Source organism: Magnolia sinica, chromosome 8 (assembly GCF_029962835.1).
Source record: "Magnolia sinica isolate HGM2019 chromosome 8, MsV1, whole genome shotgun sequence".
Lineage (NCBI taxonomy): Eukaryota > Viridiplantae > Streptophyta > Magnoliopsida > Magnoliales > Magnoliaceae > Magnolia > Magnolia sinica.
Window position 1 is genome coordinate 5,915,845 of NC_080580.1, and position 6,000 is coordinate 5,921,844.

Below are 6,000 nucleotides of genomic sequence, written 5' to 3' on the forward strand. Positions count from 1 at the left end.
TTTATGCATGTGGTCTGTCCACGCCGTCCATCCATTTTTCCATCTAATTTAAGGGGTTGAGCCCAAAATTGAAGTATATCCAACTATCAAGTGGATCATACCACAATAAACAGTGGGGATAATGATTTCCACCATTGAAACCTTGCTAGGCCCCACAGTGATGTTTATTTGTCATCCAACCGGTTCATAAGATCATTACAGACGTGGATGAAGTGAAAACACAATTATAAGCTTGATTCAAAACTTTTGTAGCCCCAAGAAATTTTCAACGGTAAACGTTCAATTCAACTGTTTCCTATGGTGTGGTCCATTTGAACATTGTATATGCTTCAGTTTTGGTCTCAAGCCCTCAAATTATCTGGTAAAATTGATGGACGGAACGGATAAAATACATAAATCATGGTAGACCCCATAGAGTTTACTTAGTAGGCTAACGTGGTGAGTTACTACGCAAGATCGCTCCTTCCATTCGGGGATTCAGCGCACGGGTTGAGCAGCGAGACTGGCTACTAAAGTGACATCACCTAATTATGTGGGTCCCACCATGATGTATTTTTTGTATCCACGCCGTCCATCCATTTGGAGAGATCATTTTAGGGCATGAGCCGGAGAATGAATCATATCCAAAACTCAAGTAGACCACACCATAGAAAATAGTGGAGAGAGTCACGCCCTCCATTAAAAACTTCTAAGGGTCACAAAAGTTTTCAATCAAGCTGATATTTTTGTTTTCCCTTCCTTAATGTCTGTGTTAACTTATGAACAAGTTGGACCTCAAATAAAAATCACAGTAGACCTTAGGAAGGCTTCAAGGGTGGACGTCACTCTCCTCACTGTTTTCTATGGTGGGGTCCACTCCAGCTTTGGATCTGCCTCATTCTTTTGATCATGCCCTAAAATGATCTCTCCAAATGGATGGACAGTGTAGATACAACACATACATCATAGTGGGCCCCACATAATTCAGTGACGTCACTTTAATAGCGAGTCTAACTACTCAAGAGTCACTCCCCATATATATATATATAAGGGATTGAATTTTTGGCGCATGCCCACCATAATGTGTATGCAAAATCCACTCTAACAATTAGATGCGTAATCATTTGGCCCGAATTTAAAAAAATTAGGTTAACACGAGATTCATGTGAGCCATACCAAAGAAAATACTTGGTATAGAAAGACATCCACCTTTGAAACTTATAGGACCCACCATGATGATTATATAAAATGAATACATTAGTTTATCTAATGGATCCCATCATTTTGTCTAATGGAACCATATCACTTTGTCAAATGAACCCGTCACTTTGTCTATTAAAACCCCATCATTTTATTTGACAAGCCACCACTTTATCTAGTGAATTCCTATCACTTTGCGAAGTAACATCATCACTTTGTCTAGTGGAACCAAGTCACTTTATTTAAAAACTCGTCATTTTATCAAGCGAAACCCTATCAATCTGTCTGGCAACCCCATCACGGTGGGCCCTAGAAAAGTTTCAATGGTGAGAATCATTATCACCGCTGCTTCCTACGGCGTGGTCCACTTGAGCCTTGGATCTGCCTAATTTTTGTGAATATACCCTGAAATGATACCAAAAAATGGATAGACGGTGTGGATACAACCCATACATCATGGTGCACACTCAAAACTCTAGTCGAGGCGTGGGTAGGATGCAATCCGCGTTAGGGTGTTTTTTTTTTTTTTTTAAATTTTTTTATTTATTTACGTAAGCACGCCCTCGCCCACACGGATTTAGAGACGGAAACATCCCATGGGGACTTCCTGGGGCCCACCATCATGTATTTCATGTATCTACTCTGTCCATTCATTTTAAAATATAGTTTTAGGATACAATGTCAAAAAGGAGTTAAATAGAAGGCCCAAGTAGATCACACTATATGTCAATAGTAGACACGTAATCTCCACTATTTCCTATAATGTGATCCACTCGAGCTTTTGATTTGCCTTCGGTTTTGGGCTCATGCCCTAAAATGAGCTGTCAAAATAGATAGACAGCTTACATAAAAACACACATTTCGTCGGGCCCCATAAAGTTACTTATGGGACGGGTGGGGGTAGTAGCTTTTAGCTACGGATTAACACTGTAGCAAAATGGCTACGGTTTAAATACATAGCTAAAAACTACCATAGTCTGAATCCTTTGCTCCTTTTTTTAGTAGTGAAGGTTAAACGAGACAAAACAAATAGGGTTCCATTAGACAAAGTTATAGATTGTAGGAAAAAGTAATGGGTTACAAGACAAAGTGACCTGGTTCCACTAAACGAAGTGACGAGGCTGGAAGACAAAGCGACTGGGTTCCACCAGATAAAGTGATGACGTTGCTGGACAAAGTTATGAGGCTGTTGGATGAAGTGACGAGGTTCACTAGACAAAGTGATTGGGTTGCTAGACAAGGTGATGAGGTTATACTAGATAAAGAAACTATGTAGTAAGACAAAGTAATAAAATTCTATTGTATCAAGTGATAGGGTTGTATTAGATAGAGAGTGACGAGGTTGCTGGATGAAATGATGGGATTTCACCAGACAAAGTGAAAGGGGTGCTAGACAAAGTGACAAGCTTCTAATAGACAAAGTGAGGTGATTATTGGACAAAGTAATGAGGTTCCATTAGGCAAAGTGACGATGTTCCACTAGATAAAGTGATGGGGTTGCCAGAAAAATTGATAGAGCTTTGCTTGATAAAGTGATGGGATTGACATTACTTAATTTAGAGGGAACTCCTTCTTTACACATATTATTAAGCTCTCAAATTTATTAATTGCCAAAATGATATGAATGGTGTGCATGCTAGGTGGATTTCATTCTTCTACAAATTCACATTTGTACTAAATCATAAGTCTGGGCAACAGATCAGAGTGATTGATGCACTTGGCAAATATGCAACATTGTTAATGACTATAAGTGATGACATTGTCGGGTTCGAATACCTCAAAGACTTATATGCCACCGACGATGACTTCATGGACGCATGCATGTATTAGATGTCAGGAAGGTCAGCCCAACGATCTCAACATTTATGATAGATTTCTCTTCAAAGGAAATCAATTATCCACTCCCTGGAGTTCATTGTGAAACTGTATCATCCAAGAGCTACATGGAGATGGTCTCAATGGTCATCTAGGGTGAGACAAGACAATAACTTTCCTAGAAGAACGTTATTATTTGCCACAGTTAAAACGGGATGTGGGAAGAGCAATGTAGCGATGTCACATGTGTCAGGCATTTAAGGGGCGATCAAAAAACATGAGAATATATACTCCATTCCTTGTCTCCGGCAACTATTGGGAGGATTTGTTTATAGACTTTGTGCTAGGTCTCCCATGGACCCAATGTGGTGTGGATTCTATCTTCATCATGCTGGACAAATTTTCCAAGATGGCCCATTTCATATTGTACAAGAAAACTCTCGACACTACGCACGTTGCAAATTTATTTTTTTGAGAAGTCGTTCGACTACATGAGGTTCCAAAATTCATCACATCAGATCATGACACTAAGTTCGTTAGTTATTTTTTGAAGACTTTGTGGCGACAATTTGACACCCAGTTACAGTTCAATAGTGTGTATCACTCGCAGACTGATGGACAAATTGAGGTAGTGAATCATACACTTGGAAACCTTATATGATGCATTTCGGGTGATAAACCCAAACTGTAGAATTTGGCCTTGGTTCAGTTAGAATCTTCGTTCAATAACATGTTGAACCATTCCACCAGCAATTCCTCATTTGAAAGTATGTATGGACGAGTACCTCAACACACCCTTAATTTAATTCCCTTTCCCAAACTCTGGAGCATGAGTTAGGGCTGAAAGTCGGGCGGGTTGGGTCGGGTTGGTGCTCAACCCTAGCCCAACCCAAGGTTCTTGTACCTCAACCATAACCCAACCCAACCTCGGGTTGGGAATTCTCAACCCAATCCCAACCCAAGCGGGTTCGGTCGGGTTGGTCGGGTTGATCGGGTAGATACATGCTAATATTTTAATGATTCCATTAGTTTATTATATTTCAATACAAGTTTTATTTTTTATATCTATAATTTTATTAATCACATACATACTTATTTATCGTAAAGAACTTCATATATTCTAAACAAACAAGCTAAAATAAATGACAACTACGTATTTAAAAGTCGTGTTGTGTAGCACACAATCTATTTGGGAGAGAGAAATCTAGCATTTCTTGTTAGCTTGAGTCATCGGAAATGATGTGGACCAATGAGACCCAACAACACAGAAATTTCCTATGTCTTCAACACATACGATCCACACTCAATTATAATCTATAAGTAACTTCTATATTGATCGGGTTCGGGTTGGGTCGGGCAACCTAAGACCTCAACTCGAGCCTGACCCAAGTTTTATCGGGTTGGTGTTTGTATAGCCCAAGCCTGAGATCGGACTCTATACATCCCGCCCAAGCCCAACCCAATGTCGGGTCGGTCACGGGTTGATCGGGTTCAACCCACCCAACTTTCAGCCCTAGCATGAGTGTTATTGCAGAATATATGGCAGACCGAATCATAAGAGTACATTGATGTTCAAGCCTAATTGAAGGCATCCAATGATAAGTATAAGGAGAATGCTAACACCCATCGGCGTTTGAAGGCATTCAATGTGGGCGACAACGTGATGGTTCATATGCGCAAAGAGAGATTTCTGACTGAGACGTACAATAAGCTGAAGAACAAGAAGATTGGATGGGTACCCATCCTCCATAAGATCAATGACCATGCTTATGTTGTTGATCTTCCATGAAGATATGGAGATCCCATGCACGTTCAATGTAGCGGACTCGTATGAGTATTATGAACTGAATCCGATGAATAACTCGAGGACGAGTTCTTTTGAAATGGAGGGTACTGATGTAGAATGGGTTGCGAACTCTTTCATGGCTAAGATGGACCAGAGAAAAGAAGTCAAGTAGGATCAAACACACTTAGCATAGTTGGATCGGTCGACAGGTCGAAATTATGCCAGAAATTCCAAATTACTTGCTGGCTGATTTCTGTTAGTTTAGACAGGTCGAAACATTATTTAACACATTGAAATATTGTTCCAAATTACTTGCTAGCTGATTTCTGTTAATTTAGACAGGCTGACAGGTCGAAATCTAGTTCAACAGGTTAACAGATCGGGTCAATCGGTCAAAAATCACATAATTTTTTGTTTAAATCTCTGAACCCTTTTTGGTTGTTTCGACCTGTCGATGGGTAGTGGAATTTCCATATATATATATATATATATATAGAAATTGTTGCCTTAATTCATTAGGACTCTTTGATTATGATTTTAGGGTTTGTTTAGAGTTATTTAAAGGTGTTAAACTCATTTTTATGATTATCTATCAATTAAAACTTCTTACAAATTCTATTTTTTCTCATGAATTCGAAATTTTCTCTTATGGATTCAAGAGTACCTTGCGGATTCAGGGTATTTATCGATTGAGGAAGACGATGGACCTCATCACGTCCTCCCCTATGTCACATCTTGTACGTTACCAGCTTCTTTATAAAAGAATTATATAATGTTAGTTAGGTGTTAGTAGATATTTTAAATGTTTTTATTTATTAAATTACAATTTGATTACCTTCACTTTTTATGCTTACAAATGTAATTCATATGGATGCTGCGTCCATGCAAACACTAAAAATCAAATAATGCATCAAAATCCACTAAAAGATGAAATTTAGAAAACAAACGCATTGCAAAGAGACTGCAAAAGATTTGATACCGAAATTTCACATAATAAGCAAGATTGCGTGTTCCCGAAAATCTGCCAAACTGGAAGATCCTAACCCTTCAATCTTTGGCCAATTATCTGTCTAAGAATCAGATCCCCGTTGGTTTTTTTTGTTTTTTTTCGTTTCTTTTATTAACCGACTAACTTTTTAAGCCACAGAGTGAAGGGGTCCTGAGACCTAACCCGGTCTATCAGTTCAACAGTCTGCATTACCAAGTCATAGTCCCCAAAT